We start from the raw sequence: 15,436 nt of genomic DNA, 5'->3' as shown, positions 1-15,436 counted from the left end.
GCAGTTCATTAGCAACTCGAAACAGAAAAGGCAAGTAAAAATTTAGGCTATGGCTCAGGAAAAGAGCAGCTAGAGGAAATGGAGCTTGAAAAAGGGAGAGAAGTCAGGTGAAGAATGCAACGCAGCTTCAGAGATTTCAGCACTTGGACAAAGTGGGAACTGGATCAGGAATCAGGAGAGGAGAATGAGAAAGGAGGACTCTGAGACAGGCAGTCAGTAACACATAGAGGACAGCAGAAGAGCTATAAAAACAGTGTGAGGAGAGGAGAGGTGACTGAGGGAGTTCGGTGAGGAGGTGCGCCTTTCCTTTTCTACCTTTCCTCAGAAAGAAGAGTGGTGGCCTTGATAAACAGGACCTGTTAAGTAAATTAGAAAAGTGCAATATTTTTAAACAAGTTGCTGTACTTGGATTTAACTGTGAAATGCCAGGAATAAGGGAAATTTAGGGCCAATATAATGAAGTAATATAAATAATCCAAAGTAGAATAAAGTGAACATAAGTTAAGTAGAGTTAAGACATGGCAGGGCAGCTCAGTCGAATGGAATGCGTGTCTCATAATATGTGCGAAGTCATGGACGCTGCCGGTGTCCTAGACAACCACATGTGCAGGAAGTGCTGCCAGCTGCAGAAACTGGAGCTCCAGATTTCAGAGCTTGAAATCTTGGAGTCACTGCGGCGCATCTGCGAGGCTGAGCGCTACGTGGATAGCACGTTCGGAGAGAAGGTCACACCACAGCTTAAGGGTCTGGAGACAGAGAGGGAACGGGTGACCACCAGGCAGTCCAAGAGAAGTAGGCAGGTAGTGCAGGAGTCCACTGGGGTCCCACTCACAAATTGGTTTTCCATTTTGGAAACTGGTAAGGGTGCTGATCCTTCAGAGGAGTGCAGTCAGAGCCAAGTTCGTGGCATCACGAGCAGCTCGGCTGTACAGGTGAGGAGGAAGAAGAAAGAGCAACAGTGATACAGGATTCATTGGTCAGGGAGCAGACAGGCATTTCTGTGACGTTAGACGTGACTACAGGATGGTTTTTTGCCTCCCTGGTGCCAGGGTCAAGGATGTCAGAGTGGCTGCAGGACATCCTTCTGGACGACAGTGAACAGAGGTCGTGGTCCACATTGGTACCAATGACTTAGGTAGGAAGGGGGATGTGGTCCTGCAATCAGAATTTAGGGAACTAGGTAGAAAATTAGCAAGCAGGACCTCAAATGTAGTAATCACCGGATTACTCCCAGTACCACGTGCCAGAGGGTACAGAAATAAGGGGATAAGGCATATGAATGCGTAACTGGAAAGATGGTGCAGGAGGGAGGGCTTTAGATTCCTGGGACAGGTTCTTGGGGAGCTAGCACCTGTACAAGCCGGACGAGTTGCACCTGAACGGAGCTGGGACGGAGTTCCTTGCAAGGCGTTTTGCTAGTGCTGTTGAGGAGGGTTTAAACTAACTCAACAGGGGTGTGGGAACCAAGAGAAAATATGAGAGAGAATATCAGGGTGCACAAAATACTGGGAGGAACAGATAGCACTAGTATAGAGAATAGTTAATAGGCAAAGTCAGGGTGAGGGAGAAATTAACAAAAGCTAAATCAGGGTTACTATGCATGTATGTAAATGCACGGAGTATAGTAAATAAGATTGGGAAGTTACAGGTGCAGATTGCCATGTGGAAATGTGATGTTGTGGCAATAACAAAGACCTGGCTCAAGGAAGGGGAGAACTGGGCGTTAAATATCCCTGAGTACAAGGTGTTCAGAAAATATAGGAAAGGAAGAAGGAGTGGTGGTATTGGTTAAGCAGAGTTTGCAGTGCTGAAGAAAGAGGATGCCCCAGAGGGTTCAAGGACAGAATCAATTTGGCTAGAGCTAAGGAATAAAAAGGGTGCAATTACATTGCTCGGTGTAGTCTATAAACCGCCAACTAGTGAGAAGGACGTAAAAGAACAAATCTGCAGAGAAATTATAGAGAGATGCAAGCATTATAGAGTAGTTATAATGGGTGACTTTAATTATTGTAACGTAGACTGGGACAGTGGTAGTGAAAAGGGCGGAGAGGGGCAAAAAATTCCTAGACTCTATTCAGGAAAATTTTCTACAGCAGTATGTGTGCAATCCAACAAGAAAAGATGCATTGTTAGACCTGGTTCTTGGAAATGAGATGGACAAAGTAGATCAAGTGTCAGTGGGGGAACATTTAGGTGGAGACAGTGATCATTGTATTGTATGTTTTAAGATGCTGATAGAAAAGGACAAGAGGCAATCCAGAGTAAGAATAATTAACTGGAGGAGAGCCAACTTCAATGGGGCAAGAACGGAGCTGGGCCAGATAGACTGGAACGAAAGATTGGCGGGAAAAACTGTAGCTGAACAATGGGCAACCTTCAATAAAGAATTGGTTCGGGCAAAGTCAAGACTTACTCCATCAAATGGGAAAGGTACGGCAAACAAATCCAGAGCTCCCTGGATGAAAAAGGAGGTAGAAATTAAGATAAAGAACAAAAAGTGTGTTTATGACAAGTGTCAGGTAGAAAATACAATTGAGAGCAAGACAAAAACAGAAGGTTCAGAAGAGAGGTGAAAAAGCACATTAGAGAAGCGAAGAGGGATTATGAGAAAGGACTGGGCTCCAACATAAAGGGGAATCCCGAAGTATTCTATAAAGACATCAATAGAAAAAGGGTGGTAAAAGGAGTAGAGCAAATTAGGGATCTAAAAGGGAGTTTACACCTGGAAGAAGGGGCCATGGCCGAGGTATTAAATGAATACTTTGCATCCGTCTTTACCAATGAGGTAGATGCTACCCAGTCCATGGTGACAGATGAGGAAACTGTCACTAGAAGGGTTCAAAATTGATAAGTGTTGAATAGACTGTTGGTACTTAAAATCGACAAGGCACTGGGACCGGACGAGATGCATCCAAGGATACTGAAGGAAGTGAGAGTAGAAATTGCAGGGGCACTGGCCATAATTTTTCAGTCTTCCCTAGACTCAGGGGAGGTGCCAGGAGTCTGGAGAGTTGCAAACTTTACTCCCTTGTTCAAAAAAGGTCATAAGGATAAGCTCAGCAATTACAGACCAGTCAGTTTAACTTCAGTGGTAGGCAGGATTCTCGAAACAATTATCTGGGATAGAATTAAGTCACATAGAAAAATAGGGGTTAATAAGGAAAAGCCAGCATGGATTTCTACAGAGGAAGTAGTGTTTAACTAACTTGGAGTTTTTTGAAGAGGTAACAGAAAAGGTCGATGGAGGGTAACGTGGTGTACATGGACTTTCAAAAGAAACGCACTGCCTGGAAGTGCGATGGAGGCAGGTTCAATCGAGGCTTTCAAGAGGGAATTAGATGACTATATGAATAGAAACAATGTGCAGGGGTAGGGGGAAAAGGCAAAAGAATGGCACTCAGTCAGAATGCTCATTTGGAGAGGCGGTGCAGTCACAATGGGCTGAATAGCCGTCTCCTGTGCCGTTAAAATTCTGAGATTCTGTAACTGGAATGAGACCAAGATTCAAAATACAGCAGGAATGGCCCAGTCAATTTTTTGTTCCCTGCCAAATGGAGCCACTAAAAAGCGTGGCCTGTTATCTTGATTCTTTCCACTGTCCGACTAGAATATTAATTGCTCAACAGACATTTGACAAACAACTAAATGAAACAGTGATAATCACAATATCTCATCACTGGCTGTTCCTATTTCATCAATCACTGACATCATTGTTGTTTATTTTTAATTCATTCATAAGATCTGGGCAACGCTGGCTAGGCCAGTATTTATTGCCCATCCCTAATTGCCCTCGAGAAGGTGGTGTTGAGCTGCCTTCTTGAACTGCTGCAGTCAGGAGGTGAGTTACTTGTTGCAGGATTCCTAGTCTCTGACCTGCTTTTGTAGCCACAGTAATTATATGGCTAATCTAGTTCAGTTTCTGGTAATGGTAACCCCCCAGATGTTGATTGTGGGGGATTCAGCGATGGTAATGCCATTAAACGTCGAGGGGTGATGGTTAGATTCTCTCTTGTTGAAGATGGTCATTGCCTGGCACTTGTCAGCCCAAGCCTGGATAATGTCCAGGTCTTGCTGCATTTGGACATAGGCTGCTTCCATTTCTGAGGAGTCGTGAATGGTACTGAACATTGCGCAATCGTTACCGAACATCCCCATTTCTGACCTTATGATGGAAAGTCGTTGATGAAGCAGCTGAAGATTGTTGAGCCCAGAACACTACCCTGAGGAACTCATGCAGTGATGTCCTGGAACTGAGATGACTGACCTCCAATGACCACAGTCATCTTCCTTTGTGCTAGGTATGACTCCAAGCAGCGGAGAGTTTTCCTCCTATTCCCATCGACTCCAGTTTTGCTAGGGCTCTTTGACGCCACACTTGGTCAAATGCTGCCTTGATGTCAAGGGCAATCACTCTCACCTCAGCTCTGGAGTTCAGCTCTTTGTTCATGTTTGAACAAAGGGTGTAATGAGATCAGGAGCTGAGTGGTCCTGGCAGAACCCAAACTGATCTCAATTATTACTTTAACACAATCATTTATTAAGGTATATTTTGCAACAATGTATGGACTTTGTAGTACAAAATAACATTGACACTTTTAAAAATGGTGATTGCTGTTAGCTTCAATCAGACAACAACTTCCAGTAACACCCCCCCACCCCCCGACACACACACACACACACACACACACACACACACAGTTAAGTGCAAAAATTAGGGAGATGCTGTCTGCAATGTCCTGATGGCCATAATGGTATCTGATCATCTGACTAGCTGTTCAAATACATTAAATGTGAACTTCTTGTAATTACCTGATGTGTACACTAAACTTAGACCAGAAAATGTCAGGGGTTGTCTATTTTAAAATCAGGTGACAAGTCTTAATTACCAAACCACTTTTCTGGCACCAGAAATTAACTTTTACCAATCCGGAGTCTTGTTCCTTCAAATTTTAATTATTGTTGGAGATTTTAAAAAAAACACAATATATCTCCTTTTACATTTTGTCCCTCTCTCAACTCCATATTTCTTCCCCTCACATTATTTCCAATAGGTAGCTGACCAGAATCTGATGCATTAAGTCCACAAAAAAATCTGTGGGCAAATGCAAGTGTAAGGAATGACACTCTAGCCATTTAACTCTTCATCTGACAATTATACAAGCACAATGCCAAATTCAACTATTTTGTAAACTTGAAGGGCTAGAGTATATTTTGCAAGGCTAACAATGATAGGAGAGGAAAGATGAAGATTTAGTAGGTGGAAAGTTAAGGTAAAATTCATAAACATAACCCATTACGTAATTGCACTCGAGATTCAGTATCAGAGAGATTTCTGGGCACTGCCAATGATGCATATTTTCTTGTACTTTTTTTGGCATATCAGATTCAGAAATACAAATGTCAATAATTTCAACTTTTTCTAAAAAAAAACTTTGTTATAGGAAGGATTGAAAAGCAATAGAAGTGATGCAGTACAGATTCACTAGTGATGATGGGTTAGTTACGAAGATACTGGAGAAGCTTGAATTTTATTTTTCTATTTACAGTTGACAGGACCACTGGTCCTCATGTTCTGATTGGTTGACCCAATAAAGGCATTCAAGATTATAAGTGTTGCAATAAAGTGACAAATTATTTGGGTAGGTCAGCCAGATAATGAAAGGCAATCACAAAGATAAATTAAAAGGGTAGGTTAAAAATCTTGAGAGCACGCTGTTGGAACATGAAATTCACTGCCACAAACCACTGTGGAAGCACAGTCCATAGGGAATTACACAGTTGCTTAAAACAAATAGTGAAAAGATATGGGGAGCAAACAAACAGGCAAGTTTTGAGATTAGGGAGAGGAAAACAAATCTTCCAGTGCTGCTGTTCAAGATTGCCAGTGCATAGATGTGCATGCGTGGAGATTAAGAGGGGACAGAATTGTACTGGAGTGTTTATGCCTTTAACAGTGCAACAGTGGAACCACACACCATTATCATAAAGGGCTTCATGTAGAGGCGTACTCAGACAGGAGAGATATTTCGAGGATTGTAGCTGGAGGAGGTTATGAAGATGAGAGAGGTGAGATTTTGAGAGATTTAAACACTAGGGCACCTGGTGAAATTAGGGTACTTAGAGCCAACATAGACCAGCAAGAATAGCAGCAAGTGGGATTTGTTGCAGGGTGGCACACAGACAGCAGAGTTTTGGATGAGCTAAAGTTTAGAGAACATGCAGGTTGGGAGGTTTCCAAGAGACTATTTGATTAGTCAAGTATGGAGATGGCAATGGCACAGAGGAGAGTTTCAAGGCTGAGGCAGGACAGATGCAGGAAATGTTATGGAGGTATTTGCAAATTGTCTTTGTAACGGTAAGAACAAGTGGGCAGAAGCTCAGCTCAAACAAGACGTTACAAATAGATTGGTACAACCTGAGAGTGTCTAGAGATGGTGGCGGGAAGCAAGGACTTTGGTCCCCCAATATTTAACTGGAAGAAACTGCATCTCATTCATAATTGAATATTGAACATGCTATCTGGCAACATGGAAACAGTGGAGAAATCAAGAGATGCAGCTGAGTTTCATCAGCTTACATGGAATTAATAAAGCACAGGAGGAGGGCATTCAGCCCATAGTGCCTGTGCTGGCCCTAAAGAGCTTTACAATTAGTCCACTCACCTGCTCTCTTCCTATAGCTTTGTATTTTTTTCCTTCTCAAGTATAAATACAACACAATATCTTTTCAAAGGTTCCTATTGAACCTGCTTTTACCACCCTTCCAGGCAATGCATTCCAGATCTTAACAGCTCATGGTTAAAAAAACTCATCTCCTTTCCGTTCTTTTGCCGATTAAAAATGCGGAATAGTGTCATCAAGAGGCAACAGGAAGATGAGAAAGAGGAGGGACAGTGGAAAAGTAGGAGACAGAGACAGAGGATTCTGACCAGGAAAAGCATGGGAAAAAGAGGGAAGAAAGATTTTTGAACTGAGGGCTGAAACCATGGGATTGTTCACAAGTGGTTAATGAGACCGCGACTGGAATATAATTTAAAAAAGGGATTGAGAGAAACATTTCAAAAGAAGGAATATACAATGATCAGGAGGAAACAAGGTTATAGGAGGGAGTGCCAGCACATACACCATTATTTTATGAAAATTGTGTTTTACTGAGTTTGAGTCCAGGAAATGATTTAGAAGTATTGCTGCTAAGCAGTGTTTAGGACAATACACCCATGTGAGGTGCCCAAACTTTCAGCCTGTCATTTGAACAACTTGTCCCTTTCTTTTATGTCAGTCTGATCCCACAATTTTGACATGTTAAGTCCAAATATACATCAGCTCTGACTGAGGCTCCAAGTTCAGTGTTGTCACCTTCACACAAAACCCGACCCCAAACTAAGTTCAAGGAGCAGGGAAAGAGAGAAAAAAAAAAGATAACTGTGTACAGTTTTGGTCTCCTTGCTTAAGAATATAATTGAATAAGAAATAGTTCAGAGAAGGTTCATTCAACTGATTCTTCGGATGAAGGGGTTAGCTTAAGACAAAAGGTTGAGCATGTACCCATTGGGGTTTAGAAAAATGAGAGGTGATCTTATTGAAACATAAAAGATTTGGAGGGGACTTGACAGAGTGGAGCTGAAATGTTTCCCCTTGTGAGAGACGCTAAAAGTAGGGGTCTTCCATTTAAGATGGAGTTGAGAATTTCTCTCTCTGAGGGTCATCAGTTTGTGGAATTCTCTTCCCCAAAAATCATTGGAGGCAAGGTTGACAAGGGATTCAAAGGGTATGGGGAGTAGACAGGAAAGTAGACTTGAGGCCACAGTCAGGTCAGTCATGAGGGGTCACCCACTTAAAATTGGGATGAGGTGAAATCTCAGGAGGGTTTTGAGTCAAGTGGATGGTATCAAGCTTCCTGAGAGTTGCTGGAGCTGCACTCATCCAGACAAGTGGGGAGTATTTCATCATACACCTGACTTGCAGAAGGCTTTGGGGAGTCAGGAGGTGAGTTACTCTCTGCAGAATTCCCAGTCTCTGACCTGCTCTCACAGCCACAGGTTCTGTTGAAGGGTCATTCGGACTCGAAACGTTAACTGTGCTCCTCTCCGCAGATGCTGCCAGACCTGTTGAGCTTTTCCAGGTGTTTTTGTTTTGGATTTCCAGCATCCGCAGTTTTTTGCTTTTATCACAGTATTTATGTGGTTGGTCCAATTAAGTTTCTGGTCAATGGTGAGCATCCCCCCTGACCCTAGGATGTTGATGGAGGGCTATTTAGCAATGGAATGCCATTGAATGTCTAGGGCAATGGTTATTGCTTGGCAATTGTGCAGCATGTCACTTGCCACTTATCAGTCCAAGCCTGAATGTTATCCAGGTCTTGCCGCACATGGACAAAAGGCAGTTTCAGTATCTGAGGAGTCACAAATGGTGCTGAACATGGTTCACTGATGATTGCACAATCAGCAAACATCCCCACTTCTGACCTTCTAATGGAGGGAAGGTCATTGATGAAGCAGCTGAAGATGTTTGGGTCTAGGACACTACCCTGAGGAACTCCTGCAGCGATGTCCTGGAACTGAGATGATTGACCTCCAACAACGACAACCATCTTCCTTTGTGCTAGGTATGACTCCAACCAGTGGAGAATTCACCCCCCTCCCCCCAAATTCCCATTGACTCCAGTTTTGCTAGGGCTCCTTGATGCCTCACTTGGTCAAATGCAGCCTTGATGTCAAGGGCAGTTACTCTCACCTCACCTCGGGAGTTCAGCTCTTTCGTCCATGTTTGAACCAAGGTAATTTAACGGTACTAAGGCTTAAAGCCTGTACAAAAAAGGTACATTAAATATTTTTCCACGTCAGGTGATGTGTCACATGATCAAACCTTCAAGGATACATCCAACCACAGTTGGCAGTCCTTCTTGGGTTATCAATTACTCTCCAGAATGTTCCTTTGGATTTTGGCAGAAGACTGAGGTGGGGATGGCACTGGCTGCGGGTTGAGGATCTAGTTATTTGTGTGGGATTTTTTTTTAAATGCAGCAATAACATGAGAAAGAATCAGAGTGTCTCTGCAATTTAGACCAGAAGGAAATAAGGAAACTGTTGCTCATCTCTCCGCCCACTCTGCATTGAACCTGACTATAACAAACAGAAAGGTCAATGCCACCCACTGGGGCCGCGCCGGCCGTTTCATTTAAATATTCAAATCGCTCGAGCTGGACTCCGCCAGCTTCAGTCAGTCAATCCCGGCTCCGGCCCCAATATTTCATCCCGAGACGTGTCTCGCGCTTAATATTTAATGGCGTAATGTTTACGGCTGCGCCCAGCTTGCTGTCTCTCTCTCACCTGCCCGTGTGCATATACCGGTAAGTAACGCCCGCTTGTCCAAATTTAAATCCGTTCATGGCGCGCGCGCTCTCCCTCTCACTCCCCTGACATCGCCTCCATCCTGACCGGTGGCTTCCATCTCACCGAAACTTTCCTGACGGGAGCTAAGACCAAACCATCGCGAGATCATGCCGAGACCATCCCACCCCCTTCCTCCCGCCCAATCAGCGCAACGCAATGGGGAACGTCACAATGGAAGGCGGTTACTGGCCGAATGCGTGGTTAGCTCTGATTGGAGATTTCGGTGTTGTAGGATTCGGAGACCCGAATGCTTGTTGCCTAACAACGAAAATATTAGTCAAGTCACAACTTCCCAAATTCGGGGATAATGATTGTGACAGCAACCAATATGTACAATCACCACACCCTCAACTTCTCTCTTTCCCCCCCCCCCCCACCTTAAACCAGCTTATATTTCTCCTTTCTCCTAACTATGCTTCAGTTCTGCCGAAGGGCCGTGAAGGCTCGAAACGTTAACTGATTTCTTCACCGATGCTGCCAGACCTGCTGAGTTTTTCCAGGTAATTCTGTTTTTGTTTTGGATTTCCAGCATCCGCAGTAGCTTTTAGCTTTTTGTTTTTATCTATAATATGTACAATGTGTTTGAAGAGAGATTTCATACATGGGAGGATAATGGAAATTGCCGACATTAGATCTGGGACGCACTAACAGAGAGTCACCTAAGGCAGAGAGGGAGAATTGATGTCCTCTGAGCTATAAACTATACAAAAACAACGTATATATAGCGACTTTAGCGCAATGAAACAGTAAAAGGCGCCTCACAAGAACATTAGCAAAGAAAGTACGACGCTGAGCCACATAAGGAGATATTAGATCTGATCACTAAAAGATTGGTCAATCAGGTAAATTTTAAGGAGATAAAAACAAAAAAACTACTGCGGATGCTGGAAATCCAAAACAAAAACAGAATTACCTGGAAAAACTCAGCAGGTCTGGCAGCATCGGTGGAGAAGAAGAGTTGACGTTTCGAGTCCTCATGACCCTTCAACAGAACTGAAGGGTCATGAGGACTCAAAACGTCAACTCTTTTCTTCTCCACCGATGCTGCCAGACCTGCTGAGTTTTTCCAGGTAATTCTGTTTTTGTTTAAGTTTTAAGGAGTGTTTTTAAAGGAGGAGAGAGGTATAGGGACACTATTCCAGAACTTGGAGACTAGGCAACTGAAGACTGTTGGAACAATTACAATTGGCAATGCACAAGAGGCCAGAATTAGACAAGCACAGATATCGCGGAGAGTTGTGGGGGTGGGATTACAGAGATAGGAAGAGGTGAGGCCATGGAGGGATTTGAAAACAAGGATGAGAATTTTAAAATCAAAACATTGCTTGACCGGAGTCAACGTAGGTCGGTAAGTACAGAGATGATATGAGGAATTGGACTTGCTCTGAATTGAGACACAGATAGCAGAGTTTTGGATGACCTCAAGTTTACAGAGGCTAGAATGTCAGAGACCAGCCAGCAGTGTGTTGAAACAGTCGAGTCGAGAGGTATTGAAGGCATGAATGAGGATTTCAGCAGCAGATGAGCTGAAACAGGGACAAATGGCAAATCTAAAGCAGCTGAAAGGTTTAAACTAAGGTTTTTGAAACAAAACTGAAAGTACAAGAGACGGGGTATGGCAATATCTATAAACATAAGCATTTTATTGAATTGGTGAGGAGGGAAAGAGAGTAAAGGAAAAAAAACAGAAGTGAATAATGGATATCAAATGGGCAAGTTAACAACCAATGGCCTGTTTGAAATAAAAGTAGGAGATTGTGAATTGATTTAAAGGTTCACGGACGGTCATCTTAGAAAGGTTCAGGGGCGGTCATCAATGCATGTTAAAGAAACAGTACAACAGGAAAATAGTTAAACAGTGAGAGACCCACTCTTGATGGGAAAAGGTAAAGTAACTAGAAATTTGAAAAAAAAAATGTGGAAAGCCTGCAAACATAGTTCTGGAATTAAAATGAAGCCGTGGAAAAATTGATGATATAGTGAAGGCTTGAAGTTATAACACTCATTAAAGAAACATTGATAGATTTGTGGGAAGGATGTAAAGTGACAAATTTGCAAGGAAATTACAGAGAGGTGCAAAAATTTATAGAGTAGTTATAATGCGGGACTTTAATTATTCGAATATAGGCTGGGATAGCGGTAGTGTAAAGGGCAGAGGGGGGGCAAGAGTTTCTAGGGTGTGTTCAGGAGAATTATCTACAGCAGTGTCCAGTCCAACAAGAAAGGAGGCACTGCTAGACCTGGTTCTTGGGAATGAGATGGGCCAAGTAGATCAAGTGACCGTGGGGGAACGTTTAAGGGACAGTGATTGTTGTATCATAAGGATTAGGATGACGATGGAAAAGGACAATGAACAATCCAAAGTAAGAAAAATTAACTGGGGTAAGCCAACTTCAGAGGGATAAGAACAAATCTGGGCTGAATAAATTGGTGCCAAAGGTTGACAGGAAAAACAGTAGCTGAACAATGGGCTACTTTTAAAGAAGAGACAGTTTGGACACAGTCAAGGTATATTCCCTCAAAAGGAAAAGGTAGGGCAAACAAATCCAGAGCACCGTGGATGACAAAGGAAGTAGAAATTAAGATAAAGAAGAAAAAGTGTGCTTCTGACAGGTGTCAGGTAGAAAATACAATTGAGAAGGTTCAGAGGGGAGGTGAAAAAACAAACGAGAAGCAAAGAGAAAGTACGAATGGAGACTGGTATCCAACATAAAAGGGAATCCCAAAGTCTTCAATAGGCATTTAAATAGTAAAAGAGTGGTATAAGGAGGAGTAGGGCCGATTAGGGACAAAAAGGGATTTACACATGGATGCAGAGGGCATGGCTGAGGTATTAAATGAATAATTTGCATCTGTCTTTACCAAGGAAGAAGGTCCTGCCCAAGCCATGGTGGAAGAGGAGGAAATTCAGTCACTAGAAGGGTTTAAAATTGATAAGGAGGAGGTTTGGATAGGCTGTCTGTACTTAAAAGTGGACAAGGCACCAGGACTGGATGAGATGCATTCAAGGATACTGAGGGGAGTGAGAATGAGAATTGCAGTGGCACTGGCCATAATTTTTCAGTCTTCCTTATACTCAGGGGTGGTGCCAGAGGACAGGAGAATTGTTAACATTACAACTTTGTTCAAAAAAAGGTGTAAGGATAAGCCCAGCAACTACAGACCAGTCGATCTACCTTTGGTGGTGAGGAAACTTCTAGAAACTATAATTTGGAACAGAATTTATAGTCACATGGACAAATGCGAGTTAATTAAGGAGAGCCAGGTTGGATGTCTTAGGGGAAAATCTTGTTTGACTAACTTGCTGGAATGTTTTGAACAGATATTGGAGAATTTTGATAAGGGCAATGCTGTTGATTTGACATACATGGACCTCCAAAAGGCATTTGATACAGGAACGCACAACAGATTTGTGAGAAAAGTTATAGCTCATGGAATAAAAGGAACAGAAGCAACTTGGAAACAAAATTGGCTGAGTGACAGGAAACAGAGTTTAATGGTTAGATGTTTTTCAGGCTGGAGGAAGGTTTGTAATGGAGTTCCCCAGGGGTCGGTTTCGGGACCCTTGCTTTTCCTGATGTATATTAACTAACGATCTAGATCTTGGTGTACGGGGACAATTTCAAAAGTTGCAGACAATATAAAACTTGAATTGTAAACTGTGAGGAGGACAGTGTAGAACTTCAAAAGGACATAGACAAGTTGGTGGACTGGGTAGATAGGTGGCAGATGAAGTTCAATGTGGAGAAATGTGAGGTTATACATTTTGGTAGGAAGAACATGGAGAGAACATGGAGAAACAAAGGGTACTGCTCTAAAGTGGGTGCAGGAGCATTGGGACCTAGATGTATTTGTGCATAAGTCATTAAAGGTGGCAGGACAGGCTGAGTGAGCAGTTAATAAAGCATACAGTATCCTAGGATTTATTTGTAGAGGCATAGTGTACAAGGTTAAGGAGATTATGTTGAACTTGTATAAGACACTAGTTAGACCTCAGTCGGAGTATTGCATACAGTTCTGAGCATCACATTTTAGGCAGGATATGAAGGCATTGGAGAGAGTGCAGAAGAGGTTTACGAGAATGGTTCCAGGGATGAGAAACTTCAGTTATGAAGATAAATAGGAAAGGTTGGGACTGTTCTCCTTGGAGAAAAGAAGGCTGAGAGGAGATTTAATAGAGGTGTTCAAAATCATAAGGGGCCTGGACAAAGAAGACAGGGGGAAACTTCCCACTCGTGAAAGGACGAGAACAAGAGGGCACAGATTTAAAGTTAACTGGCAAAAGTGATATGAGAAAAAGCTTTTTCACACAGTGAATGGTTAGGGTCTGGAATGCACTGCCTGAGAGTGTGGTAGAGGCAGGTTCAATCGAGGCATTCACAAGGGAACTAGATGATTATTTGAAAAGGAACTATCTGCAGGGTTTTGGGGAGAAGGCGGGAGAATGGCACTAGCTAAAATGCTCATTCAGAGAGCTGGTGCAGACACAATGGGCCAAATGGCTTCCTTCTGCGCTGTAACAATTCTGTGATTAAGTGAGCGGGCAAAACTGGCAGGTGGTGTTCCGTGTGGAATCATCCACTTTTGTAAAAAGATAGATCATCTAAATGATGAGAAGATAGGAGAGAGAGGGATCCAAGCACAGAAATTACTAAAAGCTAGTGGGCAGGTACAAAAATATTTAAAAAGATGAATGGAATGTTGTCATCTATCTCAAGAGGGCTAGAATACAAAGGATGGAAATTATCTCACAATTTACTGAAGACCATCTTTTAAACTCCTTTCCCTGTCTCCTCCATCCTCACCTCAAACAAATGTGAGCACCTCATGAATTTAATTGAGACCATCCAGTCAGCTGCCATTGTCACTTGTCTCCCTTCCCCATTTGAACCTGACAAAACTTCTCCACAAGATGGATTAGGTTAAAATTATCCCCAAGGAATGGGAGTACACTCTTAACAAAACAACACTGAACATGTCAGAGAGACCTAGCAATTGAAATACATAATTCTTGAAACTGTCTATACAACAACAACCTGCATTAATATGGTGCTACTCTTGTTCACCCTTCGCGGCAAAGATGACCATCCATCATCTGGGGATGTTTAGGTGAGGACATATATGACTGTTAAGCTCGATCTGCACTCAGAAGGTTCTGCTGCAAATATGACAGGAAATCGCAGACAATTGAGTTTTGGACAAGTTGCTGGCTTGGGATTTCCTCCCTTTGCATTTTCTCTCTGCCTCTGATATGCGCTTACTTTCGAAGAAGGCCCCAACATTTTTTTATTTGGTTGCGTTAGGTGCAGTGATCCTACGCGGGCTTCTCCCAGGACTTGAAGTTGATCTTGTAGCGCATCCTTTGACTCCATGAGAGCACAGCCAGATGCAAGAGCCTGGAATCATGGAGAGTCCACAGCAAAGATGGACCACAGATCCAGAAATATGGCCCCCATATCTGGCAGAAAACCAACTTTGCTAGGGAGGGTGGGGAGGTAACAAAGGCAGGAGGTACCTCACATGTGGGAAATCCAAACTCAGCATGGTCATTTGAACTTAGTGCTGTGTTCAAACAGACCCCATTTTCATGGAGCAAGGGCCTTATCCCACAATGTGTGAGTTATGAATTTTTTGAATAGACGTAAATGCTTTTGAAGGATGGTATGTAAAACTATCAGGTTATTTAAATCCCCTGCCCTTTAAAACTTGATGAAAACTGCCTGCCTGTGTCTGTGAATTGAAAAAAAATCTGTTCTAGCTGTTGACATAACCCTAAGTTCCATCATTATAGCATTATCACTGCTTGACTGCTTTCCACAACCTGTCATTATCACAGCTGGGGATGTAAGTTCACAGTTGGATTGACAACTCAGAGGTTATTAAAGGATTAACTGTCTTATGTTATGAATACAACTGTTTGTTTCTAAAAGGAATTAAATGTATTTCATGGGTTTTCATGAATTAGGATGATTTCTTCATGTACTGAAGTCTATTATAGATTTCTGAAACTTTGCTTTATTTCATCTCAGAATGGCTCCTGAGGTC

At 42.7% G+C, this 15,436-nt stretch overlaps 1 protein-coding gene and 1 long non-coding RNA gene across 4 annotated transcripts in view; one reads left to right on the top strand and one right to left on the bottom strand.

Moving 5' to 3' along the window:
• The window catches only part of slc30a9 (solute carrier family 30 member 9), a 142,857-nt gene extending 133,365 nt beyond the window's left edge, over nucleotides 1-9,492 (bottom strand). For 2 of the 3 annotated variants that reach the window (XM_078547099.1, XM_078547107.1), the window contains exon 1: nucleotides 9,329-9,480. The gene's annotated coding sequence lies outside the window, so the exon portion shown is untranslated. Of the gene's footprint in view, nucleotides 1-9,328 lie in introns of all 3 variants that reach the window. The other variant, XM_078547089.1, reaches the window with a different exon arrangement.
• LOC144683762 (uncharacterized) overlaps nucleotides 1-15,436 on the top strand; it is a 1,025,508-nt gene that overhangs the window by 822,325 nt on the left and 187,747 nt on the right. The window lies entirely within an intron of this gene.

Source organism: Cetorhinus maximus, chromosome 1 (genome assembly GCF_964194155.1).
Source record: "Cetorhinus maximus chromosome 1, sCetMax3.hap1.1, whole genome shotgun sequence".
Classification (NCBI taxonomy): domain Eukaryota; kingdom Metazoa; phylum Chordata; class Chondrichthyes; order Lamniformes; family Cetorhinidae; genus Cetorhinus; species Cetorhinus maximus.
Note: the sequence above shows the minus strand (reverse complement) of the source record. Positions and strands in the feature narration are given on the sequence as shown.